Source organism: Sciurus vulgaris, assembly GCF_902686455.1.
Source record: "Sciurus vulgaris genome assembly, chromosome: 17".
NCBI classification, from domain to species: domain Eukaryota; kingdom Metazoa; phylum Chordata; class Mammalia; order Rodentia; family Sciuridae; genus Sciurus; species Sciurus vulgaris.
This window is the reverse complement of record NC_136478.1, coordinates 55021240-55037443: the sequence shown is the minus strand read 5'-3', so window position 1 is coordinate 55037443 and position 16204 is coordinate 55021240. Positions and strand designations below refer to the sequence as shown.

At 38.1% G+C, this 16204-nt stretch overlaps 1 protein-coding gene across 1 annotated transcript in view; it reads left to right on the top strand.

The window, feature by feature from the left end:
• The window catches only part of LOC306647876 (insulin growth factor-like family member 4), a 467977-nt gene that overhangs the window by 354644 nt on the left and 97129 nt on the right, over positions 1-16204 (top strand). The window lies entirely within an intron of this gene.

The following is a 16204-nucleotide window of genomic DNA, read 5'->3' as shown; positions in this document are numbered from 1 at the left end:
AGGGACAACACTAGGAATCTACACTAGACCTCTGTTGTACTCTCACCACTCAATTTATTTTTTAGTATTTTCATGGGGACACTTTACAGTCTTCCATTGTGTGTGGAATTGGATCTGTCCCTTCAAATAATGTAATTAACACTACTTAAAACTTGAACATTATTGAAACCTTTAAAAATTCAGTTCATTTTTAAAAACAGCTTTAAGTTTATAGAGAAATTAGGAAACAAATAACAGTTTCCATATACATCCAATCTATTTTTCACTATTATTATGTTCTTAAATCAGCATGGTAGTATGTTATACATAATGAAGCAATATTCACACATTGCTACTTACTAAAGCCCATACCCCATTTAGAATTCTCAGGGTTGCTCTCCAGAGAGGGAAATGGGAGGTCTCAGGGGAATGGTTTTGGCAGTCAGAACCAGTTTCCAGGAGTTTGGTCAATGCCCGGAGGTGCTGGGGTGTGCGTAGGGCTGAAAGTTGGACCTGGCATGAGGCAGATGAATGAGAACCAGAGAGTCCAACAAAGTGGCTGTATCCCAGGGCCACCCTCCACCCAGCCACGAAACACTCCCTCCCTGACTCTCCTCTCACTTTTTCAGAGAATTCTTTCCTGCCTTCCCAGCTCTGGATCTCAGACAACACAAGCCAGGTCCCAGGAACTCTGCCCACTCCCCAAGGACTTAGATCCCCAAATGATCAGCCCCCAAAGACCACTGGTCTTCGAACACCAGAACTACCTTACCACATGCCCAGGCAGGAATCACAATCACAAATCAGCCCCATCACCAACTCATTCTTCCCCAACAGGGCTGATTTGCAACCCTGCCTACCTATGCTTAGATTCAGGGAGTTTCCAGTGAGGAAAGGTTAATTAACAGGGAGAAGAGAATTTGTGGAGCAATGGGGTTCACACATAGATCAGAACTACAGTCAAGCCTGTTTTTCTTTGCCCCCACCCACATCTAATGTATCCCTGGGGAGGACTGGCCAGCTTCCAGGTGAAGAAACCAGATCTATTGCACATAGAGAGCAAATGTGTGGACTAGACCTCAGCACACATTACCCACCTGTGGTTCAACCACACCTAATGCCACACTTCTAGAAATGCTCCTCCAGATTCATAGGTCTCCTGGGACAGATGACTTAGAGGCAAAAGATCCCAGCTGTGGACTATGACTGCAGCACTCCTTCCACCACCAAGGAAGGAACCAGCTGGGAAATCTGCTGGGCTCCAGGAAGGAGGGAGCATGGAGAGAGCAGTGGGGAGGGTTTCTGCACCTGCCCCTCCTGAGAGAGGACCTGCTGTGTCCCCCACCCCACAGGACCCCTCCCAGGTTCTCTTCCACGTGCTTTTCATCTGTGTCTCTCTGAATCCCAATTTCAGAAAGCCTCTCTCTTTATTGGAAAATGGATACTGGGGATTGAACCCAGGGGCTCTTTACCCCTAAGCTACATCCCAGGTCCTTTCTACTTTTTATTTTGCAATAGGATCTCTCTAAGTTGCTGAGGTTGGTCTTGAACTTGAGATCTCCTACCTCAGCCACCCCAGTTCCTGGGATTATAGGCATTCACCATCATGCTTGGTTCTCTTTATCTTTCCAGATTAAAAAAAAAAAAAAAAAAAAAAAAAGACTCATCCAGGATATGCAGCACATGCTCTTTGTCAGGAGCTTAGAGAGGAGTCTGGGCCTGGGATATGGGGATGGGCAGTTTACATTGCAGCTTTAGGAACATCCAACTCTGAGCATCATTTCTTATAATTATGAAGAACAAGGTAAGGTGGTCCAATTGTTTAACTGTGTGATAAACTGAAAAGAATGGTCTTCCTTTGACTTTACTTCTTGCTGACTGTGGAATAAGTTCAGCATGTAGGAATTCTTTCCTTATTCATCATCCTGGCTTGAGGATTCCCCAAGGAAGAGCTTAGGGTTTCTTGGGAGTTAAAGGATCCAATGTCCAAGAGGAGGGCTGTGCACTCAATGATAGAGTTGATTTTTCTGGCTGGTCTCCATCTTTCTCCCTTGGATAGGAAGCCTTGCCCATGGTCTTCCACATGATAAAGTTTGGGGAATAATCTGGAGACAAACCCTAGAGTTTGTTTAGGATGCAGCCTGAGGCACTTGTTTTTGTTTAAGGAGGAAGCATTACAGGTGCCTCAGGTGTGTGTGGTCATCCCTCAGCCTCAGTCCACTGTGTGCATGACTTTGCAAGTCACAGCAGCTCTCAGAGACCTGGGGATCCAAATTGCTTTACTTTATCCACTTCAGTTTCCATCAAGTTAAAAACTTCATGGCAGTGACCACTTCAGCCATGAATAACAATTGGAGAGCATGTTTCTGTCCTGGCCTTGGATTCTGGCTGAAGGAGGGGTGCTGAGTGTAGGGCCTGGGGCTGCAGGGAGCACAGGGAGAGCTATCCAGTCAGCACTGCTCAGAGCAGGAGACCAGATAAATGCCTCCCTGGACTGGGGAAACCCATGCACATTGTTGACTCTTCCCAGAGGGGACAAGATGTTGGTGTGTGCATGACTTTGTTCCAGGGCCCACCACAGGGACCAGGCACTGCCAGTGCTAAGAGTGAAATGCCCTGACCTCTCCCTATGTTCCCTCCATCTGCTCCTTCTGTTGATGAAATAATTTTCTCTCTCTCCCCACCCTCTGTGATTCTTCTCTGTCATGTTGACTTTTTTTATATCTTCAAATACACTTGAACACCAATAGAGATAATGTAGGTATGTATTATATTGAAAAACACTCATCTGCTGACACGCCAAGGACTGGTCCTCCTCAGCCCACGTCCTCCCTCCCCAGAGGAGATTTCATGGGCAGGGCAGCGTTTGCATTCTCCTCTGTATTCTGAATAGCCACATGCATCACATGCATATAAACACCTGTACATACAGTTCACATTTCCCTTTATGTAAAAGGATAATATGATATTCTCTTGAAATGCTACAAGACTACTGATATTTCTTAGTGTTCCCAGATTTGCATTTCATGAATAAATTGTAATATATTTCATTTGATCATTTTGAAATCATTTAACTTGTTCCATTTTTTCTGCCTTGCCCTAAAAATGCTGCAATGATTATCTTTTAAAATTGTTTTTATTTGTTCTAATTGGTTATACATGACAGTAGAATGCATTTTGACACATTGTACACAAATGGAGCACAACTTCTCATTCCTTTGGTTGTACATGGTGCAGAGTCACACCAGTAGTGTAATCATACATGTATATAGAGTAATAATGTCTGTCTCATTCTATTACCCTTCCCATCCCCACCCCTCACTCCCCTCTGCGTGATCCAAAGTTCCTTCATTCTTCCTTACCCACCCCCTACAGTGGATCAAACTCCATTTATCAGAGAAAACATTTGGCCTTTGTATTTTGGGGATTCACTTTTACCCCTTAGCATGATATTCTTTAGTACATAGGTTTCAGGCCAGTCAATATAGTAGTGAAAATCCTTTGAGTGAGAAAACCCCTCAGGACAATAAGGCCTTCTGTTTGGATTGGAAATACTCTGCAACTCCTCTTTCCTTGAGGCCTGGAGACATTGTCATATTATAAAAACCTTTGGTACTAGTGGACTCTGAGGAGCAAGCAAGTTATGTGATCTACACATGTGCAAAACTAACTGCACTATGTAAACTAATGCAACCTGATATGACCCTGGAATGGATAATAAAACTGAACTGGCTTTCCCATGGGAGCCACTTCTTGCTATACACCATTCTGTGTACTTGCCTTTTTATTTGCTCTCCCCTTAGCCTTTACAGCTGGACCCCAATTAACGTTTACACTCTAGTTCCATCCATTTACCTGCAAATGCCATAATTTCATTATTGTTTATGTTCCACATTTTATTGATTCATTCCTCTAAGCATCTAGGTTGATTCCATAGTTTAGCTGTTGTGAATTGAGCTGCTATAAACATTGATGTGACTGTGTCTCTGTAGTATGCTGATTTTAAGTCCTTTGGGTATACAGAGAGGAGCGGGAAAACCGGGTCAAATGATGGTTCCTTTCCAAGCTTTCTAAGAAATCTCCATACTGCTTTCCACAGTGGTTGCACTAATCTGCAGTCTCATTAGCAATGTGTGCCTGTACCCTTTTCCCCACATCCTTGCCAACACTTATAGTTACTTCTATTCTTAATAATTACCAACCTGACTGAAGTGAGATGAAATCTTAGAGTAGTTTTGATTTGTTTTTCTCTAATTGCAAAAGATGATGAACATTTTTTCATGTTTGTTGACTGATTGTATTTCTTCTTCTGGGAAGTATCTGTTCAGTTCCTTAACACATTTTTGATTGGGCTATTTGTTTTTTTTTTGTTGTTGTTGTTGTTGTTGTTGTTGTTGTTGTTGTTAAGTTTATTGAGTTTTTTATATATCCTAGATATTAGTGCTCTATCTGCACTGGATGTGATAAAGATTTTCTCCCATTCTGTAGTCTCTCTCTTCACATTATTGATTGTTTACTTTGCTGTGAAGAAGTTTTTTCATTTGAATCCATTCCATTTATTGATTTTTTTCACTTCTGCTTTAGGAGTCTTCTTAAGGAAGTCAGATCCTAAGCTGACATGATAAAGATTTGGACCTACTTTTTCTTCTAATAGGTGCAGGGTCTCTGTTCTCATGCCTAAATCTTGGATCCACTTTGAGTTGATTTCTGTGCAGGGTGATAGAGGTTTAAGTGCATTTTGCTACATATGAATTTCCAGTTTTCCCAACACCATTTGTTGACTAGGCTATCTCTTATACAATGTATGATTTTGGCACCTTTGTCTAGTATGAGATAACCATATTTATTTGCATTTGTCTCTGCATCCCTGTGTCTTTCATCTGTATCATTGGTCTACATGTCTATTTGGTGCCAATACCATGAATTTTTTTGTTACTGTAGCACTTTAGTGTAGTTTAAGGTCTGGTATTGTGATGCCTCCTGCTTCACTCTTCTTGCTAAGGATTGCTTTGGCTATTATGGGTCTCTTGTTTTTCCAAATGAATTTCATGATTGCTCTTTCCAGTTCCACAAAGAATGTCATTAGAATTTTAATAGTAATTGCCTTGAATCTGTATGACACTTTTGGTAGTATGGCCATTTTGACAATATTAATTCTGCCTATCCAAGAACAAGGGAGATCTTTCTTCTTATAAGGTCTTCTTCAGTTTCTTTCTGAAATTTTCATTATAGAGGTCTTTAACCTCTTTTGTTATATTGATTCCTAATTTTTTTTTATTTTTTGAGGCTATTGTGAATGGGGTAGTGTCCCTAATTTCTCTTTCAGTGGATTCAATGCTTATGTATAGGAATGCATCTGATTTATGGGTATTTGTGGGGAGCCATCCTCATTTAGCAGAATCAGACTAGGTTGAGCCATGGGACACAGAAGTCTGGTTTGTAGGAACTGTCTACCATGGAGGAATGTCCCAGAATGCCAGGAAGCATGTGTCACTGTGTGGGAGTGGTTCCCTGTCTGGTTCTATGATAGTTCCCCTGAGAAAATGGCTCCCTTAACTCCACATCATCCTGTTCATCACAGAAGAAGACCCTCCCATTCCAGGCCACTTTACCTGTGTGACTATAAAATAAAAAAGAGTTGGCTACCCCATGTTGTTAGAGGGCAGAACTTGTATGGCCAGACCCATCACACCCCCTCTCATTTCAAAGAATATTGGCTCTTGTGTGTTTATTGATTAGATAAGTTTATAGGTAATTGATGGATTTATAGCCAACATTGTCCTTTGGCAGTTAACCCTTTTCTCATCCACATGGAACATGTCTGAGAGAACCCCACAGGTACTGATTTTATATCCTGCTACTTTGCTGAATTCATTTATTTGTTCTAGACATTTTCTGGTGGAATTTTTTGGTTTTTCTAAATATAGAATCATGTCATCAGCAAATAGTGATAGTTTGAGTTCTTCTTTTCCTATTCATATCTCTTTAATTTCTTTTCTCTGATTGCTCTGGCTAGAGTTTCAAGGATGATGTTGAATGGAAGTAGTGAAAGAGGTTATCCCTGTCTTGTTCCAGTTTTAGAGGAAATGCTTTCAATTTTTCTCCATTTAGAATGATGTTGGCCTTGGACTTAGCATAGACAGCTTTTACAATGTTGAGGTATGTTCCTACTATCCCTAGCTTTTCTAGTGTTTTGATCATGAAGGGTTGCTGTATGCTTTCTTAAAGACAACTACTGTACAATCCCATTAGTTGCTAGGTAAGATTTTTCTAAATACTTTTTAGATGTTGATAGATTTATTTTATTTACTTATTTATTTGTGGTTCAGTGCCTCACTCATGCAAGGCAAGCGCTCTACCACTGATTCACAGCATCAGCATCAGGGATTGCTGTATTTTGTCAAATACTTTTTCTGCATCTATTGAGATAACCATATGAGTATTATCTTTAAGTCTATTAATGTGATGTATCACATTCATTGATTTCCATATGTTGAACCAACCTTGCATTCCAGGGATGAACCTCACTTGATCATGGTGCACTTTTTTAATATGTGTTTGTATGTGATTCACCAGAATTTTTATTGAGAATTTTTTGCATCTATGTTCATCAGGGATATTGGTCTAGAGTTTTTTTCCTTCATGTGTCTTTGTCTGGTTTTGGTGTCAGGGTGATACTACCTTCATAGAATGAGTTCAGAAGGGTTCTCTCCTCTTCTGTTTCATGGAATAATTTGAGGAGAATTGGTGTTAATTCTTCTTTGAAGGTCTTGTAGAACTCAACTGAGAATCCATCTGGTCCTGGGCTTTTCTTGATTGGTAGGCTTTTGATGGTGTATTCTATTTCATTGCTCAAAATTTACATGTTTAAATTGCATATGAACACCTACTTCAATTTAGGAAGATTGTATGCCTGTAGAAATTTGTTGATGTCTTTGAAATTTTCTCCTTTATTTGAGTATAAATTTCCAAAACATTACCTAATTATCTTATATATTGCCATAGTGTCCATCATGATATTTCCTTCAATATCATAAATTTTAGTAGTTTGAATTTCCTATCTCTTTTTGTTAGTATGGCTAAGGGTTTATCAATTCTCTAGTTTTTCAAAGAACTAACTTTTTGTTTTGTCAATTTTTTGAATTGTTTCTTTTGTTTCAATATCAATGATTTTAGCTCTGATTTTAATTATTTCCTGTCTTCTACTGCTTTTGATGGTGATTTGTTCTTCTTTTTCTAGGGCTTTAAGATGTAATGCTAGGTCATTTATTTGTTGATTTTTTATTCTTTTAATGTATGAGGTCAATGCAATGAACTTTCCTTTTAGCTCTGCCTTCATAGTGTCCCAGAGGTTCTGATATGTTGTATCTGTGTTCTCATGTACCTCTAATTATTATATATATATATTTAGTTTTAGGTGGACATAGTACCTTTATTTTGTTTTTATGTGGTGCTGAGGATGGAACCTAGGGCCTCACCACTGCTAGGTGAGTGCTCTACCATTAAGCCACAACCCCAACCCCTCTAATTATTTTTTATTTCCACTCTGATTTCTTCTTTTATCCATTCATCATTCAATAGCATGCTATTTAGTCTTCAGCTGTTGTAGTAGCCTCTATTTTTTATTGTATGATTGATTTCTAGCTTCATTCCATTATGATCTGTTAGGATGCAGGGTAGTATTTCTATTATTTTGTATGTGCTGAGAGTTGCTTTGTGGCATAACATGTGGTGTGTTTTAGAGAAGGATCCATGTGCTGATGAGAAGAAAGTGTATTTGCTTGATGATAGATGAAATATTCTGTATGAGTCTGTTAAGTCTAAATCATTTATTATATTTTTTAATTTTATAGCTTCTTTGTTTAGTTTTTGTTTGGAAGACCTATCAACTGCTGACAGAGTTATGTTAAAGTCACCAAGGATTATTGTGTTGTTGTCTATTTGATTCTTGTAATTGGGAAGGGTTTGTTTGATGTACATACATGCTTGATTGTTTGGGGTATATATAGTCATGATTGTTGTGACTCATTGAGGTGTGATTCCCTTAAGCAGAATGAAATGTCATTCTTTGTCCCTTCTTTTTTTTGTTTGACTGCTCCAGGCAATGTAAGGAAAACTTTATTGAGATCCCAAGGCCAGACAAGGGGCTTGGAAGGAGGCCACCCTTTTGGGAAGGAGCCAGCAAGGGGTTTTATTTGACCCTTATCTTAAGGCAGAGGTTATTGGTGTGGCCACACTTCTTCTTGAGACAGTTGACAGCACGGGGGTGCAGACAGGCATAACACTTGCAAAAGATCATCTTGTCACAGTTGTGCTTCTGGGCAAGCTGGAGCAGGGAAGGCTCAGTGATGCCACCTCACAAGTGAGGTGACAAGTGCAGGGTGGACCCTTCTTGGATGTGGTAATCTGAGAGAGTGGGGACATCCTCCAACTGTTTGCCCACAAAAATCAGACACTACTGGTCAGGTGGTATGCCCTCCTTGTCTTGAATTTCGGCTTTGACCTTCTCAATGGTATCACTGGGCTTGACCTCAAGGGTGATGACCTTGCCCATCAGGGTCTTCACAAAGATCCGCATCTCTACATCTGCTGCTTGGGAGCCTTGTTGAAGAGGGCAGCAGAACCAGAAACCTCTGATTCCACTTTACCCCTTCTGACTAATTTTGGTTTGAAGTCCACTTTGACATGAGTATGAAAACCCCTGCTTGTTTATGCAGTCCATGTGAGTCATGTGTTCTCCCAATCTTTCACCTTAATTGAGTTGTTGACTTTTTATTCTTTCCTTGAATGAACCCCATGCAACAAATTTTCCTCTTAGTATGCTTTCATAGAGTCCCAGAGATTTTGATATGTTATATCATCATTCTCATTTAGTCTAAGAATTTTTTATCTCCTCCCTGATGCTTTCTGTTATCCATGCTTCCTTCAATAGCATATTATTTAGTCTCCAGATGTTGGAGTAATTTCTGGTTTTTATTTTGTCATTAATTTCTAATTTCATTCCATTACGATCTGATGGAACACAAGGGAGTATATCTATTTTTTTGCACTTACTAAGGGCTGCTTCGTGGCATAACATATGGTCTATTTTACAGAAGGCTCCATGTGCTGCTGAGAAGAAAGTGTATTTGCTTGTTGATGGATGGAATGTTCTATATATGTCTGTTAAGTCTAAGTTATTGATTATGTTATTGAGGTTTATGGTTTCTTTGTTTAGTTTTTGTTTGGAAGATCTCCAGTGGTGACAGCAGTGTGTTAAAGTCACCCAGAATTATTGTGTTGTGGTCTATTTGATTCCTGGAATTGAGAAGAATTTGTTTGATGTACATGGATGCACCATTGTTTGGGCCATAAATATTTATGATTGTTATGTCTTCCTGATTTAAGCAGTACGAAATGTCCTTCTTTATCCCTTTTGAATAACTTTGGCTTGAAGTCCACTTTATCTGAAATAAGGATGGAAACCCCTGCCTTTATACTGAGTCCATTTGTGTGTGGTAGGTTTTTCCCATATTTTCATCTTTAGTCTGTGGGTGTCCTATCTATGAGATGAATCTCTTGAAGGCAGCATATTGTTGGGTCTTTCTTTTTCATCCCATCTGCCAGTCTATGTCTTTTGATTGATGAGTTTAGGCCATTAATGTTCAGGGTTATTATTGATATATGATTTGTATTCCCAGACTCTTGGTTTATTTTGTTTTTTTAACTTAACTTAGTTTCTCCTCTGATTGATATTTTCTTTAGTGTAATTCCTCTTTCCTGGTTTTCATTATTTTTTTTTCATGTCCTCCTTATGGGATATTTTGCTGAGAATGTTCTGTTGTGCAGGCTTTCTAGTTGTGAATTATTTAACTTTGGCTTATCATGGAAGGTTTTTATTTCTTCAAATCTGAAGTTTAATTTTGCTGTATATAAATTCTTAGTTGGCATCCATTTTCTTTTAGAGCTTGATATATGTTATTCCAGGATGTCCCCACATTGAGGGTCTGGGTTGGGAAATCAGGTGAAATCTGAATTGGTATCCCCATACATGTTATCTGAATTTTTCTCTCACAGCCTTTAAAATTCTCTCTTTATTCTGTATGCCAGTCATTCTCATTTCTTATGTCCTGATGTGGGTCTGCTTAATTTTGTACATTTGGGGTACTGTAAGCCTCTTGTAGTTGATTCTTTTACTTTTTTTTCTTTAGATTTGGGGAAATTTCCAATATTATGTCATTGAAAGAATTGTGCATTTCTTTGGTTTGTATCTCCTTGCCTTCATCTATTCTGATAAATCTAAAATTTTCTCTTTAGCCCATATTTCTTGGAAGTTCTGTTCATGGTTTCTTACCATCTTCTCTGTATAGTTGACTTTATTTTCAAGAGTGTATATTTTGTCTTCATTGTCTGAGGTTCTGTCTTCCAACAGATCTAGTCTGTTGCTGACACTTTCCATTGAATTTTTAATTTGGTTTATTGTTTCCTTCAGCTTGAGGATTTTTGCTTGATTACTTTTATAACCTGTGCCTCTTTATTGAAGTGATCTTCCACTTCCTGTATTTTCTCTCTAATACCATCCTTTATTTCAAAGATCAATCTATGTATTTTCTAAACTTCTTCTCTGACTTTCTTCTACTGTGTTTTCAATGGATTCTATTTTTGGAACACCTTGTTGTTTTGCAGCATTTTGTTTCATTGCTTTTTCAGGTTGTTTTTGTGTCTGCTCATCTAGTGGTATGGAGCTGATGCACTACAATTTCTACCCTGTTGTCTTATAGTGTCCCTGAAGTCTTCTGGTACTCAACTTTAAGGGGGAGACCAATATTAACAGCACCAAATGCAAATGATATGCCACCTCTACCCAAATGACACGTATGAAGGCATTTCCAGTTTTGTCACAGTGGACAATTATGAAGTGTTCAATCATTGTCTGCAATATAAACAGTAAGTTTGCTAAAAGGGTTTCCCATTTCAAATGATTGACAATGAGGGAACAGAAGTATAAGATGTGATGTTTATGAGGGAGAAGGAGAAAAGATAGATGTAAACATTTATAGTAAGAGTGAGGGAGGAATCAATAGAGGTCAGCTGTTAGTATGAAAGAAGTGAGAAAGAGAATCCATGGCAGGGAGAGAAAAGCATCAAATTACATATAGGGGAAACCAATACAGATATCACCAGATTTCTCAGCCCAGACCCTAAAGCTAGAAGGGCCTGGAATGATGTATTTCAAGCTCTGAAAGTACATGGTTGCCAACCAAGAATTCTATACCCAACAAACCTAACCTTCAGATTTGAAGACAAATTAAAATCTTTCCATGATAAACAAAATTAAAAGAATTTAAAATTGGAATCCTATGCTACAGAATATTCTCAACAAAATATTCCATGAGCAGGAAATGAAAAACAACAATGTAGGTCAGCAAAGGGAAGAAATACCTTTAAGGAAAATCCACTCAAAGGAGAAACCAAGTCAGGTTAAAAACCAAAAATAAGCCCAAATGACTGGGAACACAAATCATATGTCAGTAATGTTCCTGAAGGAAAATGTCCTACAATCATCAATCAAAAGACAGAGACTGACAGATTGGATTAAAAAGAAAGACCCAACAATATGCTGCCCTCAAGAGACTCATCTCATAGATAAGGAGGTCCACAGACTAAAGATGAAAGGATGGGGAAAAACCCTACCACGCACATGGACTCATTAAAAAAGCGGGGGTTTCCATCCTTATTTCAGATAAAGTGGACTTCAAGCCAAAGTTAGTCAGAAGGGATAAAGAAGGACATTTCATACTGCTTAAGGGAACCATAAATCAGGAAGACATAACAATCATAAATATTTTTGACCCAAACAACAGTGCATCCATGTACATCAAAAAAATTCTTCTCAATTCCAGGAATCAAATAGACAACAACACAATAATTCTGGGTGATTTTTACACACTGTTTTCACCACTGGATAGGTCTTTCAAACAAAAACTAAACAAAGATACCACAGAACTCAATAACACAATCAATAACTTAGACTTAACAGACATATATAGAATATCCCATCCATCAAAGAGTGAGTACACTTTCTTCTCAGCAGCACATGGAGCCTTCTGTAAAATAGACCATAAGTTATGCCACAAAGCAACCCTCAGTAAGTACCAAAAAATGGAGATGCTACCTTGTGTTCTATCAGATCATAATGGAATGAAATTAGAAATCAATGACAAAATAAAAAACAGAAATTACTCCAACACCTGGAGACTAAATAATATGCTATTGAAGGAAGCATGGATAACAGAAAACATATGAGAGGAGATAAAAATTTCATAAGGGTAAATGAGAATGATGATAAAACAAATCAAAATCTCTGGGACACTATGAAAGCAGTACTAAGAGGAGAGTTCATTGCATGGAGTGCATTCAAGAAGAGAATAAAAAGTCAACAACTAAATGACCTAACATTACATCTCAAAGGCCTAGAAAAAGAAGAACAGAACAACACCAAAAGTACTAGAAGACAGGAAATAATAAAAATCAGAACTGAACTCAATGAAATTGAAAAAAAAACAATTCGAATAATTGACAAAACAAAAAGTTGGTTCATTGAAAAAGTAAGCAAAATAGAAAAACTCTTAGCACACTAAAAAGGAGAAGAAAGAAAACTGAAATTACTAAAATTTGTGATGAAAAAGGAAATATCACAACAGACTCCACTGCAATACATAACATGAGAAGTTACTTTGAAAATCTATACATCAACAAAATAAAAAATACTGAAGACATTGACAAATTCCTGAGACATCATTCTCCCATACTGAACCAGAAGGACATACACAGTTTAAACAGATCAATATCAAGCAATGAAATAGAAGAAACCATCAAAAGCCTACCCACCAAGAAAAGCCCAGGACCAGACCAATTCTCAGCCAAGTTCTACAAGACCTTCAAAGAAGAACACATTCCACTACTTCTCAAAGTATTCCAGGAAATATAAAAGGAGGAAACCCTACCAAACTCATTCCATGAAGCTAATATCACCCTCATGCCCAAACCAGGCAAAGTAACATCAAGGAAAGAAAATTGTAGACCAATATCTCTAATAAATATAGATGAGAAATCCTGGAAAACCCATCCAAAAACATATTAAGAAGATAGTGCACCATGATCAAGTGGGGTTCATCCCAGGAATGCAAGGTTGGTTCAACATCCAGAAATCAATAAATGTAATTCATCACATCAATAGACTTAAGGTTAAGAATCATATGGTTATTTCAATTCACTTTCTCAGCAGAAAGTGTTCAACAAAATACAACACCCCTTCATATGCAAAACACTAGAAAAAATAGGGATAGTAGGAACAAACATCAACATTGTGAAGGCCAACATTATCTTTTTTTTTTTTTTTTTTTATTGTAAACAAATGGGATACATGTTGTTTCTCTGTTTGTACATGGCGTAAAGGCATACCATTTGTGTAATCATAAATTTACATAGAGCAATGTTGTTTGATTCATTGTGTTATTTTTTTCCCTTCCCCCCACCCCTCCCACCCCTCTTTACCCTCTATACAGTAGTTCCTTCCTCTATACTTGCCCCCCTCCCTAACCCTAACTCTAACCCTTCCCTCCCCCCCATTATGTGTCAACCTCCACTTATTAGCGATATCATTCGTCCTTTGGCTTTTTGAGATTGGCTTATCTCACTTAGCATGATATTCTCCAATTTCATCCATTTGCCTGCAAATGTCATAATTTTATCATTCTTTATGGCTGAGTAATATTCCATAGTATATATATACCACAGTTTCTTTATCCACTCATCAATTGAAGGGCATCTAGGTTGGTTCCACAGTCTGGCTATTGTGAATTGAGCAGCTATGAACATTGATGTGGCTGTATTTCTGTAGTATGCAGATTTTAAGTCCTTTGGGTATAGGCCAAGGAGTGGGATAGCTGGGTCAAATGGTGGTTCCATTCCAAGTTTTCTAAGGAATCTCCACACTGCTTTCCATAGCGGCTGCACTAATTTGCAGCCCCACCAGCAGTGTATGAGTGTACCTTTCTCCCCACATCCTCGCCAACACCTGTTGTTGCTCGTATTCTTGATAATCGCCATTCTAATTGGGGTGAGATGGAACCTTAGGGTGGTTTTGATTTGCATTTCTCTTATTACTAGAGATGTTGAACATTTTTCCATATGTTTGTTGATTGCTTGTAGATCTTCTTCTGTGAAGTGTCTATTCATTTCCTTAGCCCATTTGTTGACTGGACTGTTTGAATTCTTGGAGTAGAGTTTTTTGAGTTCTTTATAGATTCTGGAGATTAGTGCTCTATCTGAAGTATGATTGGCAAAGATATTCTCCCACTCTGTAGGCTCTTTCTTCGCATTGCTGATAGTTTCCTTTGCTGAGAGAAAGCTTTTTAGTTTGAATCTATCCCAGTGGTTGATTCTAGCTTTTATTTCTTGTGCTATGGGAGTCCTGTTAAGGAAGTCTGGTCCTAGACCAACAAGATGAAGATTTGGACCTACTTTTTCTTCTATAATCTGCAGGGTCTCTGGTCTGATTCCGAGGTCCTTAATCCATTTTGAGTTTAGTTTCGTGCATGGTGAGAGATATGGGTTTAGTTTCATTCTGTTGCATATGGATTTCCAATTCTCCCAGCACCATTTGTTGAAGAGGCTATCTTTTCTCCATTGCATATTTTTGGCCCCTTTGTCTAGTATGAGAAAATTGTATTTATTTGGGTTTGTGTCCGTGTCCTCTATTCTGTACCATTGATCTACCTTTCTATTTTGGTACCAATACCATGCCGTTTTTGTTACTATTGCTTTGTAGTAGAGTTGAAGATCTGGTATTGCAATACCCCCTGTTTCACTCTTCCTGCTAAGGATTGCTTTAGCTATTCTGGGTTTCTTATTCTTCCAGATGAATTTCATAATTGCCTGCTCTATTTCTGTAAGGTACGTCATTGGGATTTTAATTGGAATTGCATTGAATTTGTATAGCACTTTAGGTACTATGGCCATTTTGACAATATTAATTCTTCCTATCCAAGAACATGGAAGATCTTTCCATCTTCTAAGGTGTTCTTTAATTTCTTTCTTTAGTGTTGTATAGTTCTCATTGTAGAGGTCTTTCACCTCTTTTGTGAGATTGATTCCCAAGTATTTTATTTTTTTCGAGGCTATTGTGAATGGGGTAGTTTTCCTAATTTCTCGTTCTGAAGATTCATCACTTATGTATAAAAATGCGTTGGATTTATGGGCATTGATCTTGTAACCTGCTACTTTACTGAAATCACTTATGAGTTCTAAGAGTTTTCTGGTGGAATTTCCAGGTTCCTCTAAATATATAATCATGTCATCAGCGAACAGGGATAGTTTGAGTTCTTCTTTTCCAATTCGTATCCCTTTAATTTCTTTGGTTTGTCTAATTGCTCTGGCCAGAGTCTCAAGAACGATGTTGAATAGAAGTGGTGAAAGAGGGCATCCCTGCCTTGTTCCAGTTTTTAGGGGGAATGCTTTCAGCCTTTTCACCATTTAGAATGATATTAGCCATGGGCTTAGCATAAATGGCCTTTACAATATTAAGGAATGTTCCCACTATCCCTATTTGTTCTAGTGTTTTGAGCATGAAGGGGTGCTGTATTTTATCAAATGCTTTTTCTGCGTCTATTGAAATAATCATGTGATTCTTGACTTTAAGTCTATTAATATGGTGAATTACGTTTATTGATTTCCTGATGTTGAACCAACCTTGCATCCCTGGGATGAAACCCACTTGATCATGGTGCACTATCTTTTTAATATGTTTTTGTATGCGATTTGCTAAAATTTTGTTGAGAATTTTTGCGTCGATGTTCATTAAGGATATTGGTCTGAAATTTTCTTTCCTTGATGAGTCTCTGTCTGGTTTAGGTATCAGTGTGATATTGGCTTCATAGAATGAGTTTGGGAGGGTTCCCTCCTCTTCTATTTTATGGAATACTTTGAGAAGTATTGGAATGAGCTCTTCCTTAAAGGTTTTGTAGAACTCGGCTGAGAACCCATCTGGTCCCGGACTTTTCTTTGTTGGTAGGCTTTTGATGACTTCTTCTATTTCAGTACTTGAAATTGGTCTATTTAAATTGTTTATGTCCTCCTCATTCAGTTTAGGCAATTCATATGTCTCTAGAAACCTGTTGATGTCTTCGAAATTTTCTATTTTGTTGGAGTATAGATTTTCAAAATAGCTTCTAATTATGTTTTG